The sequence below is a fragment of the Haemaphysalis longicornis genome, unplaced genomic scaffold (genome assembly GCF_048455015.1).
Source record: "Haemaphysalis longicornis isolate Haplotype H1 unplaced genomic scaffold, Haemaphysalis longicornis Haplotype H1 scaffold_4, whole genome shotgun sequence".
NCBI classification, from domain to species: domain Eukaryota; kingdom Metazoa; phylum Arthropoda; class Arachnida; order Ixodida; family Ixodidae; genus Haemaphysalis; species Haemaphysalis longicornis.
In genome coordinates, this window is record NW_027526361.1 from 52,608,872 (window position 1) to 52,623,065 (window position 14,194).

A 14,194-nucleotide genomic window follows, 5' to 3' on the forward strand; every position below is an offset into this window, starting at 1 on the left:
AACAAAAGAAATCAGATATGAGAGCGCATCAACGAAACAAATCGTCACAACGTTTTCTTTACAAAATAGCAATATGAGTCTTTTGCCCTTAAATTTGTTGAATAGTTGTGGAAGAACATAAGACAGTGATTGCATGTCAAAATTATTGCGTGGGATCGGTACAAGCGATGTTTCGGTAAAGCGCGGATCATACAATCCCGTTTTCTTCTTTAACTCAGATAGGCCAGCCAAATGTGGATCATTATTGTTCACTCGTAGGTAAATTGAACGCGCTAAATGGCAACCATAAAAATTATTTACTTTGATTATATGGTACTTGTGAAATAATTCCGCTGTAGAATGAAAAAAAAAAAACGGTACGTTTAAAATGATTCGCACAACTCTTTTCTGTAACAAATAAAGCGTGTTCAAATTCTCCATACTAGTCTAAGTCAAAAACCTTGCTATCGAAGTCAAAAACCTTGCAGAAAAGCTCCATTTGAGTTGGGCGTAGTTCCGCCTCATTCCCTCACTAAAAGTTGTATGTTTTAAAGAAAAGAAATGCTCAAGAATGTGTTAAGAATTCAGCAAATGCACGATTATCAAATGAAGATTACCATGTGCTCTCAGGCTCCCACGTGCATCCACATTCAGAGGGTGGAATTTATCATGTTTTTTTTCCTTTCCTTGAATTTGCGTATTACAAACAAACAAACAAGCAAACAAAAAACAAACAAACAAACAAACGATCACTCACTCACTCACTCACTCACTCACTCACTCACTCACTCACTCACTCACTCACTCACTCACTCACTCACTCACTCACTCACTCACTCACTCACTCACTCACTCACTCACTCACTCACTCACTCACTCACTCACTCACTCACTCACTCACTCACTCACTCCCTTATTCTCTCCTCACGCGTCGCCTCCTTAATTTTGCATGCGTAAAGAGGCGCCTACATAGAAACAGGGCAATGTACTTCTTTTTGCGTTGATTTTTCTTAATTAGGTCATACCATCAAGGTGCTGATATCGAAGTCAAAAACCTTGCAGAAAAGCTCCATTTGAGTTGGGCGTTGTTCCGCCTCTTTCCCTCACTAAAAGTTGTATGTTTTAAAGATAATGAATGCTCAAGAATGAGTTAAAAATTCAGCGAATGCACGATTATCAAATGAAGATTACCATGTGCTCTCAGGAGTCTGCGTAAATGATCGTAATATTCTTTACGCAATCACAACGGGCATGAGTGAATTCACGGTGAGGTGCCTGCTAATGAGGCTGTGATCTCAAGGCCGATGTCGCCGACCCTTGAACGACATTTCGTAGTCGAAAAACGCTGTTTAGACTGGCAAAGCATGGGCAAAGCGTATCGTCCCTGCGGGCGAAAAGGAGTATAAAAAGACACTGCTGCCAGGGGAACGTCACTTGTTCGCCCACTTAGAAAGGCTCAAGACAAACGCCATGAAGACCGTGGTGAGGAATCAACTTCTGAAACAGATGGCGCGAAACAGATGGATTACTGGTGTTATGTGTCGAGTTTTCACTGTTTGGTGATACCTTCCTTTTGAGACGCGATAAGCGCCTTTTCGCTATATAGTAGCTTGGTCATTGAGAGCTCAGTGCTCTGAAAATTAGAACAACGGCCATACAGCATGTGTTTCTCCGTATCACATTGGTAATGGGCAGCTTATGAAGTGAGAAGAAAAAAGATACTTAGTAGCACTAGAAATATTTTTTTTCAACCACATACCGTAAAAATACACGGACAGTTTAATTATCGCTGTATAACATTTCGGGATCTATTTTTTCATCGATTGATGATTAATTAAGCATTTGATTGATTCATTGATCGATAATAGATGCTGTGTTTATGATGAAGGTTATGACTAAACTCCTATCGCGGCATCTTTACCGCAAGGAAAGGTGCACGCTCGTTAACGGCTAGGATAGATCAAGGTAGATCCCTATCCGGTTCTCTGATGTCCAGATGCATGTCCCTTGGTTTTATTTCACAGAAATGTGTTAGCCAGCTTTCCTGACAGCCAAAAAAGAAAGTTAGTCCAGAAGGAAGTAACCAACTCAGATTGTGGGACTGGCTTAGTCCCAGTCAGATAGACTACCAAAAAGAACACATGACTTTTTCTACTCGCCTCATTTGCCGCACTTGCGGTAGATCACTTTGATTTTGAGTCCAGTGCTCTAATTAAGCTGGAGGTATTACTCCTGCCTTTGCAGTGGTTTGATTATCAAGTTAGGTAAGGGCTGAATCCTGGTACATGGCACGAAACCGAAAGATGGCGGTTATACATAAGAGGTTCTCATGGCTTTTTATATCCGACTTCTGGAGATGCGAAAAGAATATTGCCATTCTTATAGCTGGCTGATATTGCAGCCATACATGCCTTTTAACATGCCGCCTTCAAAACTGGTACCTACACATTGTACTAAGAAGGAATGTCCATGGTGCATTCTAGTTCAAACAATTTGCTACAGGCTAAACCAGGGACGCAAGCCTCGCATGCGCTTGATATAAAAAGAGTATGTTTCAAGAACCGAATAACTCTACATGGATCTCTGGGCACTTACAAGCCCCAATCTAACGAATGCAATGGTTTCATTTTCCTGGATTGAATTTGGCCCTTGCGGGTCATTTCGCCCTTGCGGGTCATTTCGCCCTATTAGGTCAGGCGCCAAGTTGAGCCCTAACCTATCTCACTCGGAGGCGCGGTCCTATGTTGGTTTCGGTCATGACCGCACCGGTGTATTACTTTGACAGCTGTGCCTCGCCGTCCTCGCTGTGGCCTTTGCCGTTGCTGCTGCCGGCGGCTTTGGCGGACTCGGCTATGGTGGCGGCTTCGGTCGTGGCATCGGCTATGGTGGCTTCGGTGGTCTCGGAGGCTTTGGCTACGGTCACGGTCTCGGAGGCTTCGGCTACGGCGGCCTCGGTCACGGTTTCGGACTTGGCGGCTACGGCGGCAGCTACGGTGGCAGCTACGCCGGAACCTACGCCGGAAACTACGGTGGCCACTACGGCGGTGGCCACCTCGGAGGTTTCTACGGCTGAGCCAACGTTTGTCTAGGATAACAAAATGTGTGCGTCTACTTAAGCTTCTCTTTTACACCTGTTTAAAAAATAGCTGACTTCCTCTGTGTTAAGTGGGTCTTTATGTGCACATAATTTCTGACTAGCACTTGCCGGCTGAAAGATCTCCAAAGTCGTCTTTGGCATCCGCAGACTCTTAAAACTACGTTTCTCCTGCTTTTCTAAGCTCATCCGCTGGCGTTGGTAAATGGTGTTCCCGCTTTACTTTTTTAATTACCCAAAATCCAATGCTTGAGGAGAGCCGTACAACCTTTAATGTCGCCTTCCATGATGCCAGCTTCATCTCTCCTGATATTGATCAGAGCCTGTGCTGACGACAACGTCCCCGCGTTAAGTTCTGTAATGGTCGGTTTATTTATTGGTATGAAGATGTGCAAGCTATTTATTTATAATTCATCTCGTCCTACGTGCAACACAAAATAAATAGGTTGCATTCTCTCAAACACCATATTCTCTCCATACCACAGGATTTTGTTCGCTGCAATAACTTCAAATAAACTCCCCACGATAACTGAAAATAAGACAAAAAACCCCCATAAAACTGTATGCCGTTAGCTCTTCAGACACATATTACATTACAAATTAGGCTCAATGATACAAAAGCCCCAATGAGACATCCAGCAATAACACTACAAACATCTGCACGCGGCACACTTGTTTAGAATCGATGCATGACGGGTGTGGATTCGCTCAAAAAATCTTGACCAGTCCCCTTTTTTTCTTAAAACATGTTATAGCGTGGTACGAGGTAGGCTTGTATTTTGTTCATTATTGTAGGGAAAAAATTAAACAGTAGAGAACCACTGTTAACCAAGGAAGGTATTCGGAAGTGAAACTTTCTATCGTGGCATTACTAATAACAGCCAAAAATTTTAAATTTTGGCGTTCAATTCAATGAAGCTACACTTATGCATTGAGGCGCGCCGTAGTGTAGGGCTCCAGATTTATTTTGACCACCTGGGGATCTTCAACGTGTGGTTAAATCGCGACCCAGGGGCATTTTTTTGCTTTTCTACTTTATCTGAAAGGCAGCCACTGCGACCCGGAACGAACCCAAATTTTTGGGCTGAGCACCAGAGGGCCACTAATGACTCTTGGGTAGCTCCCCTAGTGGAAAAAAACCGACACAACCTTGACTTCAAGTGCTGCTAGAATCAAAGCTGAGATCGTTCTTCTGCAAGGCGCGTTATTATGGTGTCTCATCTAAATATTTTACATAGATAGCCACATGTACGATTTAAACCATTTGTCTGCATGGTCCTAACATAAGTAGTGCTTACAAGAATATGTGCACCGCACTCTGTTAACATATTTGTTTGTCATTTTCTTTTCCAGAGCACTTTTAGAGGGGACAGGTTCAAGTGTCTCGTGAAGAAAACCGACGCCGGTGTGTTTTATTAGGCACAGAAGCGAAAATAAATTATTAACACCGAGAAACGTTGATTTCCTTGTATTTCAGAAGTATTTCCTCACGATGGAAATGATCACCAAACATCAGCCTGAAAATTTTACCCATTGATTACTTTTGTGTTCTACTATACTTTCTGGTTACTTTAAAAACGAAAGGTAAACCTGTCGCTGGAATAAAAATGCCGCACATTCACATCACAACTTTTGTGTAAAACGGGCGTAAAACTAGAGGTGAGCATGCCCAACGTTACTAGAGCAGCAAATAATCCTTTATCACAGCAATATATAAAGACTCATTCCACTCTATAGTATGAGGAATGTCGATGTGAGTGGGCCACAGACAACACATTTTGCTGCGGCCGGACGAGCCGAAGTGTATCGCTTGCGGCACCCCGACCCCCTTTTCAGACCACAACTGCCAACCCAGTTGCAAGCTGTGTTCCCTTCCACACGTCACAGCGAGTAAAGACTGTCCCAAGCGTTTTCTTCTGCGAACAACATTGAAGCCCAAGACTTGGCCCACCTCACCGCACAGAAGTTCAACACTCCACCACCAAGCCTTCCCACCACGTCACCCAGTAAGATGGTCGCAAGTGGCTGCGTCTTTTCCTACTGCTCAGCATACCGACTTCCCCCCTCTAGCTACTCCTGTCAACACTCTCCTTTACCCACCTTCTTCTCCATCTGAACTGACACTCTCCCAAGCACAAGCTGAATTTCAACGGCACCACAAACTCTTGATGGAACGAGTTGACAAGCCTGAACATCAAACACACGAACGCCTAATTCAGATAGAGACTGAGAATGCGCTACTAATAGAAAATATCAGCGCACTCCCAGTCTTCCAATCACCCGAGGAAACAACCATCCTCATCGATCGCCAAATCACAGAAGCCCAAACCACAACGGCCAACCTCATCTTCCGAATAGAAGATGCCCTCACCACACGAACAAAAGCAATCGAACAACAAATTACGGCCATGAACTCAGCGCTCGTGAACCTTACTAAACAAGTCTCAGAACTCTCAGGTCGAGAACACACACCATACCCAAAGAAGGAGAAGACCTATCCTCAACGAGACGCATAAATGGCAGCAGCTCTTGGTGCGCTCCAACGTAAATAAAAATCCGCAAGCCATACGTCACTTAACCATATATGGCAATAGAACTGTCGTTCATTTCAGAGCAAACATATCTCCCTCTTACATCTCAGTCTGGACAAAAAACTAGATGTCATTGCCCTCCAAGAAGTTGATACCACCGCTGTCACCCTACGAGACTACGAAACATACGCCTCGCCAGCCTCTCCTTGCACGGCAATCCTGGTGGCACGCCATCTCACCGCTCAGATTATCGACATTCATTCCCAAATTGGCCGTACATTTATCAAAATTCTTCCTGCTTCGCCTACCACGCCTACTACATTCGAGCTTAACGTGTACAGCCCCACACGAGAATCCCTCACTTCGCTCGCCCACCTCGTCCAACGTGCCCTCTGTCACTCTCAGAGGCACCTTTTCCTATTTTGGGGGGACTTCAATGCCCCACAAACCACATGAGGATACTCTCCGGACAGACGGAAAGGCCAGGATTTGTTCACAACCGCGAATCACCACCAACTATCTCTGTAGAATGTCTTGACCACTCCCACTCGAATTGGCAACACCGTCACCAGTGATACAAACCCTGACCTCACCTTTTCACGCAACGTCCCCCACCTCATCTGGGAACGCCTCGACGAAACCCTGGGAAGCGACCACCGCATCATCCAAGTGACTCTCCCTCAACATAAAGCGAAAACGCGCATTGTACAAGCCACCCTTACCGACTGGAAAGCCTTTCGTGAAGATCCTAACCCGCTCCCCACCACCATCACGGACCTTGATCAATGGGTCTCTCAAATTCAAGAAACAGTATCACGACACAACAAAACTCTCACTCTTACCTCCGAAAACCCAGTCATGGATATCCATCTTCTCCACTTATTAGACGCCTGCAACAGCCTACTTCGCCGACGGAAAAAACAAAAACACAACAAGAAACTTCGCCGCCGGATTAATGAGATCACCCAAGAGGCAGCCCAATACACCCTCACGCTACATCAGCAAAACTGGGCTACCTTTTGCAACAGCTTGCAAGGAACTCTTGGAACTACAAAGACATGACACATACTGCGATCGCTTCTCGGGGACATACCCTCCAAATCTGCTACGGCACATTACCTCAAACGTTAGCTTCACAACTACCCCGGACCCCAAGACCAGCTACTCTCTGATATCAAAACCACCCTATTTAGGCCTCCCCCTTCTTCCGCAATAGGTCATCCAGACTACTCAGGGGCCCCAAATCCCACCCTTGATGCGCCTTTCACAATGCAAGAGCTTCATGGCGTCCTGGCCAAGCTCAACCGCAACACCACTCCCGGCCATGACCGCACCAATAACAAAACCCTGCGTAACCTCGACAACGACTCTCTCCAGGCACTACTCGACTTTTTCAACTCACAATGAACCCAAGGCACTGTTCCAGCCCAGTGGCGACATGCGGATATAACACTTGAACACTTGTCCTGAAACCTCACAAACCGCTCTCCATTAATAATCTCCGCCCGATCTCCCTGACATCATGTCTAGGCAAGCTTTACGAACACCTCATTCATACTACAAACATACTGAGTGGCGCAAAAACACAATACACAAGAAAGACGACGCGGACAGGCGGGGCACGGACAAGACACGGACAAGACATGGATACGGACAGTATCTTTGTAGACCTCAAACAATACGCCCAGCAACACGTTCTCTCATTCATGCTCGCCTTACAGCCTATCTTGAATGCAACAATCTAGTCCCGCATACGATGATTGGTTTTCGAGCTCACCTTTCAACGCAGGACGTCGTGCTCCAAATCAGAAGAGGTTCTGGACCATCCCAGCACATCCACCCCACGAGTCATCCTGGCTCTAGACATCAAAGGAGCACTTGATAATGTCTCCCATGCTGCCATCTTAAAGAACCTACAAAGCACCAATTGCGGCCTCCACACCTACAACTACGTACGCCAATTTTTAACTGGCCGGACAGCTCCGATCGGAATCGGTGACCTCCGTAGCTCTGCTTTCCACCCACCACCGAAGGGCACGCCACAAGCTAGTAATATCCCCACTCCTCTTCGACGTCGCACTTCTCGGGTTACCACCAGCTCTTGACTCTGTTTCTCACATTCACTACGCACTCTACCCCGACGACCTCACCATCTGGACTACCGGTGGATTATTAGGCGACTACGAAGACTCACTCCAAAAAGCTATCCATGCAAGTCTCACCTATTTGACAACCTGCGGACTTACTTGCGCCCCGGAAAAATAGCCTTTACTCGTTCTCCGCATCCGCTCCCCCCACCGGAACATACTCTTCAACGCATTCCACCAGCTATCCACCGTCACATCACTGTCTCCCCTACACCCCGCCATATGCACCCAACGTATAACCAAGGTGGCCGCAAGGCGCGGGCTTCTCACCTCTACGTGAAGTACGGATCTCGGGACGACGCTCGATACGCGGATGCCTCTCCATACTCCTCTCACTCAGCCCACATGTCGGCCGGCATATGGCCATGCTTCTGCTCGCGGTTTTAACGATGTGCCAGAATACGACAGTAGCCATGCGGAGCAGTCACTTTGGCGCACCTTGGGTGCCAGAAACATGGTACCTGTCTAGAGCTTCTGTATTGGCAGATTCCCTGGGAGTGGCCAATTTCATCCACGAGTTCATGCAGCCGCCGGAAAGCTAAAGACAGCGACTGGCCGCTTGGGTTGTAGCGATGCTGATTCAAGAGCCAGCTTTGCTGTAGCTCACAGCTTAAGACGGACACAGCTAGTCTAAAAACTGAGCCCATCCCATTCCCATTCCGGGCAAAAGGTGCGTAATTTTACTCCCGTTCTGTTCCTCCAAGCCTTTTCGGCATTCCATTCCCACTTCCTTACGGGGTCGCGAAAAAGTAGAAATGAATCCGGAGCCATTCCAATTTCGTAGTAGTAACTCCGCAACACTGCTGCCCATGGTTTCCACCTCCCCCAAATGGAACTCCTGGAATGCGAAGCCCGCCATCGAAACTGACACATTTTCACCGGACAACTTAAAGCCGGAATTTCCAGCAATAAAAGTTGAAGCGCCAGGAGAATGTCCAAAGTTTACTTGTCTAAGATCGTCCCTATAGGGGCTATCTGCAACTACCATCCATACATTATAGCTGTATTGCGATTTTACCATGGCCCACCAGGCATACTAATTAGCCACTTTGCGAAGGACAGAGGGAGGATGTCTGAGGGAGGCAAATTGACAGCTCTTCTGTCGCTTTATAGAGACACGAGTAGTGCGATCCGCTGTCATCTCCGACGGACACCGACAAACCAATGGCTAAGCCCAGAGGACATTCGAGTCACGAGTCTCTTGGTCCTTCGACCGCTCTGACGAGCACCAGGAAAACTGACGACTTTGCCTAACGCACTATGCAGACATGAGTCATGACATTTCGAGGAGCCACCAAGGGACTGAACTTGTTTTGGGTTCATGTTTTCTCTTTTTTAAAGCGAAGCTGTATATGTTTGTGAGGTGTGACGCTCGTGTGACGCTTGTGCGACGGCGCCGAGCCGGGAACGTACCCATAGAGTGCTCGTGACGGCAGTGCGGCCGGCAGGGATTGCCCTGAGTGTGCTTGGGCCGACAAGAAAGAAGTGCCAAATCACACGAGGGGTTGGCGTGGACCAATAAGAGGCGGCCACAACGGACAGCTACGGGGGCAAGACGAGAACTGAGGAGAACGCCGAGAGGAGTGGACGGAGCAGGTTCGACGAGCGCGACGTCCAGGTGGAAGACTCGAAGCTCGTCGGGTTTTCGGGATCCGAGCTCGAGAGGGGTCTATCTGGCGCCTTGGCATCCTGTAGTCGAGGCGCGACTCCTGACTCGTGGAGGCGCGCAACCTTGGCGTGCTCCACCCCTGGGTCGACCCGCCCTGCCCGTCGGCGACGGCAGTGCACGGTTGCACCGTGCTCGCTGCTACAGGGCTCCATCGTGAGCGCCTGCCAAGCAGACCGTCGTATACGAGGACAACGGTGCGTCTTCCTCGTCGACTCTCCAGCGTGTGCGACGCCGTCATTGTAGCCCCGCAACGCCACACCCCGCCTCGTCCCCAACACTCACGACACCCTGCGGACCGCAACCAATCGCCCTGAACGTTTGGTGGGGACTTTACTTTCTATTCTCTTTATAACTGATGGTTCTCAGAGTTATGTACATTGGGCAGACCTTTGGATTGTAATCGGCTTTCGTATGTAATCTTGTGTGGTTTGGTGTTTACTGTGTTTTGCTAAGAATATGTGTTTCTTTGTGCCGTTACCAAGCGCCTTCTTCTAATTATTGGCACTGTGGCAAGGCCCAGTCGCCACTGAATCCCCGAAAAGAACCTGTGAGGGAGTTCCCCCTCACAATGTGTTAATCACCCCATTCATCGCGCCCATGTGCACGAAAACTCGGGGACCCAGTGGGCCGTCTGGAGGTCAGTACTACTAACCCTTGTTGATGGCCTGCGCTGCTCGACGGTAGGTGGCGGCTCCGTCTTTTTCGCGCCTCAGTTTACTCAGCGGCGTGGGTTTCGCGCATGGAAAAATTAATGAAAAATAGAAAATGTCTTAGGGCCTTTATATTCTGAGGTAAAATGTCTTATATTGCACCTGGGAAACATTTTCTCAGTAATATCTTTGTGTTCAGAGGTGAAGCCGACTTAAAAGGCTGCTTTCCCACACTACCTGTGGCGCAGTGAAGCATGCCCATCTTCGGAACAAGTATGGTTACAGTGTCCCTTATACTCCACTCCACCACCGCCACCACTTCCCGATTCGTTTACACTGCTCGCCTAAAGCGGCATCCATCTCCATTTGCTAGAGTGCAATGCCGCTTGCTCCTAAGCAGCCGTATGTGCTGCGCACTAGAGCCAGCTTGGATTGGCGTAGTCACGCTATAATAAAACGTCATTGTCCTCACCCAACAATCATGTGGGCCCTTAACTCTGAAGTGGACATCGTACCACCCTCATAATTCAATATAGCAAATTCCCAATATAGGTAACCACAACATAGCAAATCTATCCAGACCGCCAGTTCGCTGGACTTCCCTCTCCCCCCCCCCGGGGGGGGGAGGAGGAGGGCTGTGCTTATTTTATTTCTCTAAATTCATTAAATAAACGTTTAATATTTATTAGCCATTGCGAAGTGCACATGGACACGTTAGTTTTCTTATTTTTTGCCAAGATTTGTGTACTCAGGATCGAGGCGACTATAGCATTCTGGTAGTAACTGTACCTATCATATCGTTCGCTATCCCACGGCCGCCAATCTACTCAAGTTTAAGCAGGCAAGAGCCAAAGGGAAGCGTAGGCGGCGTATGACAAAAAACGAGAAGCTGGGGCCGAATTCTCTAAAAAACAGACGTCGCTTTAAAACGACGGGGTAGCGCCATGCAAATGCATGTGTTCTGGGGTTGGGGCCGTCGCTTTGGGGTTCCCTGCAAGTAGAGTCAGCCGCAGAAAAGCGCTGTGGCAAGGGCGCGAAGCGACACCCACTGCCCCCCCCCCCCCCCCCCCCCCCCGTCGTTTCACTTGTCGCTTCGCGCCCTTGCCACAGCGCTTTTCGGCGGCTGACTCTACCTGCAGGGAACCCCAAAGCAACTGCCCCAACCCCAGAACACGTGCATTTGCTTGGCGCTACCCCGTCGTTTCCAAGCGACGCCCCGTCGTTTTAGAGAATTCGGCCCCTGGACTAGGTTTCTTATATCTATAAACTCTTATACAGATTATAGGAAAGTGTTAACTAGAATAAAAAAAATAAAACGATACAAGAGTCATCCTATTCCCCTAGTAAGTATAGTGTGGGTAACTCTATAAAGGATCAAGCAGATGTTCTCGGGAAACACTTTGAACGTCTATTCTTTTATTCACATTATACACAAACATTTTTACAGCACAAGAAGACAGCAGAGCGTCAGACCCTTCGTGTGAACCAACGCTCGAATGAGGGATATAATACCCCATTTGCCATGCTTCAATTGAGTGCACTCTAGACATGTGGCAAGTCAGTCCGTGGAGCTGACCGAATAAGCTATGACATGATCAGATACCTACACGGTAAAACCCTGCATACAATACTCTCTCTAAGGAAATATGGCAAACGGGTCACTTTCCAAGAACATGGAAAGCGGGTATTATTGTACCGCTTCTAAAACAATGGAAGGAATCTTGTCTTGCTGCGAATTAAACCCATCGCCTTGACTAGCTGTTTATGTAAGCTGCTCGAAAAAATGATCAATCGGCGACTATTGTCCTTTCTCCAGTTTAATGGTCTGTTAGACAAATCTCAGACAGGCATCAGGTCTGGAAGGTAAACTACATCAAACCTTGTTGTATTTGAATCACATGTTTACGACGCCTTCATCCATAACCAACACTGCGTCTCTGGGTTCTTTGACATGGAGAAGGCGTATGATAGAACATGGCGATATGGTATATTGCTAGATTTGCAGTCATTTGGCCTCAATGGCAATATGCTCAACGTTATTAAGGACTATTTCTCTGATCGCACATTTCGTGTTCGTGTGGGTAACGTGCTGTCTAGAACCTTTGTTCAAGAAAATGGCGTACCCCTGGGGGGAGTGCGGAGCAGCGCACTTTTTCTTGTTAAAATGAGTTCACTAAAAAATGTTCTCCCACAAACTGCCTCATACTCCATTTATTGATTGATTGTGGGGTTTTAACGCGCCGACGCAACGCGGGCGATGAGGCGCGTCGTAGTGGAGGACTCCGGATTAATTTTGACCACCTGGGGATCTTTAACGTGCGTCGAAATCTCGTACACACGAGCGTTTTTGCTTTTCGCCTCCATCAGAAAAGCGGCCGCCGCGGGCGGGAATCGAACCCGCGACCTCGTGCTCAGCAGCGCAACGCCTTAGCCACTTAGCCACCCCGGCGGGTACTTCATTTATGCTGATTACATTCAAGTTAGTTTAAATCCTGTAATATATCGATAGGTGAACGCCAGCTCCAACTAGGTGTCAACAAACTGGTTACATGGGCTAACAAGAACGGGTTTATGGTTAATGCTGATAAAAGGGCTGTTGTGGTATTTTCCAGGAGGCGTGGTGTCCATCCCCTTCCTTGTATTACATTACAAAGTCAGCCCATACCAGTGAAAAATGAACACACGTTTCTGGGTATTTCACTTGACCACAAACTCACATTTATTTCGCACATTAAATTACTAAAAACGAAATGCCTGAAAACGATGACCATTTTAGAGGTGCTATCGCGTCAGTCATGGGGTGTCTGCTTTCACTTCTAAATATTCTAGTAAGATCCAGGTTTGACTATGGATTTATCGTATACTAGTCTGCAACCAAAGCAACGCTCTAAATGTTTGACGCAGTATACAACTTGGGGCTTCGCTTGGCCACGGGCATATCGAACAAGCCCCCATCCATCCCTTCACGTTGAATCCAATCAGTGCTCCTTGAGCACCAGAGCACTTACACAGCTCTGATCTATGATGCAAAGATTACTTCTATGAAGGAACACCTTTTGAACGCCATTATGAAAAATAACACTAATAATAAACTTTTTGAAATCGACCAGCCATAGCACCACCCTTCCTTTTGGCAGTGTCACGCCTATCAAAGGACCTAAGTGCGGAAATTTACTCTACCTCCATTCATGAGTTGGTTGCTCCGTGGGACATTTGACCAAGTCAGTGTGACATGTCTTTCAAAGAAATACAAAAAAAGTGTCAATCTTAGTTATTACTCAGCACTTTCTGTCACTCAGGAACAAATACAAGGCAGCTAAATTCTACAAAGATGACTCGAAGACTTGTGCAGCGGTGTCTTGTGCTGCAAATGGCCGCCCACTATTCACTTTGTCCAAAACAATGAACAGGAACACTAGTATATTTACTGCAGACGCATATGGTATCCTGCTAGCTTTGAACCACATTCTCAAAAACAAAATTAAAAGCACAGTTATATATACAGACGCAATGAGTGTTGTTACAAAGCTTTCATCTCTGAAAGCTAGTAAAAACCCAAATTTTAATAATGTTCTAAGAGCTTTGTACTCGGCTTATAGTAGCAAGCCTGCTGCCAAAGTGTGCTGGTTTCCGGGCCACTGTGGCATTGCTGGAAATGAAGCCGCTGACCAAAGTGCTGCAGCTGCTGCCAATCGTGACACCATAGATATTAAGCTGGTCCCATATGAAGGCATCAAACTTTATGTGAGGAGGAAGCTGCGAGAGCACTGGATACAACAATGGGATAAAGGAATAAGAAATAAATTAACTGTCATCAAACCCAAAATCCAAAAACCTCCTGAGAAACATGCTAGATCAATAGAAGTGGCCTTATGCAGACTTAGAATCGGTCACACACACATCACACATTCATACCTGTTGACTGACACAAACAAGCCATGGTGTCATCGATGTGGGGGGCAGCTATCTGTCCTTCATGTGCTTATTAAATGCAAGATAAACAACATTGAAAGGAAACGTCACTTTAATGAAGTTTACACAAATAATATTTCCTTGCACCCTTTATTATTTCTTGCAGACCATCCCATGTTGTCTTACAAAAACGTTTTTAGCTACCTTGCAGA

General features: G+C 46.9%; 1 long non-coding RNA gene across 1 annotated transcript; it reads left to right on the top strand.

The window, feature by feature from the left end:
- Positions 1-1,392: 1,392 nt before the first annotated feature.
- On the top strand, positions 1,393-4,528 carry LOC144178696 (uncharacterized). The gene is made up of 3 exons (XR_013324049.1): positions 1,393-1,461; positions 2,765-3,079; positions 4,427-4,528. It is a non-coding gene; the product is annotated as an uncharacterized LOC144178696 (long non-coding RNA).
- Positions 4,529-14,194: the final 9,666 nt, after the last annotated feature.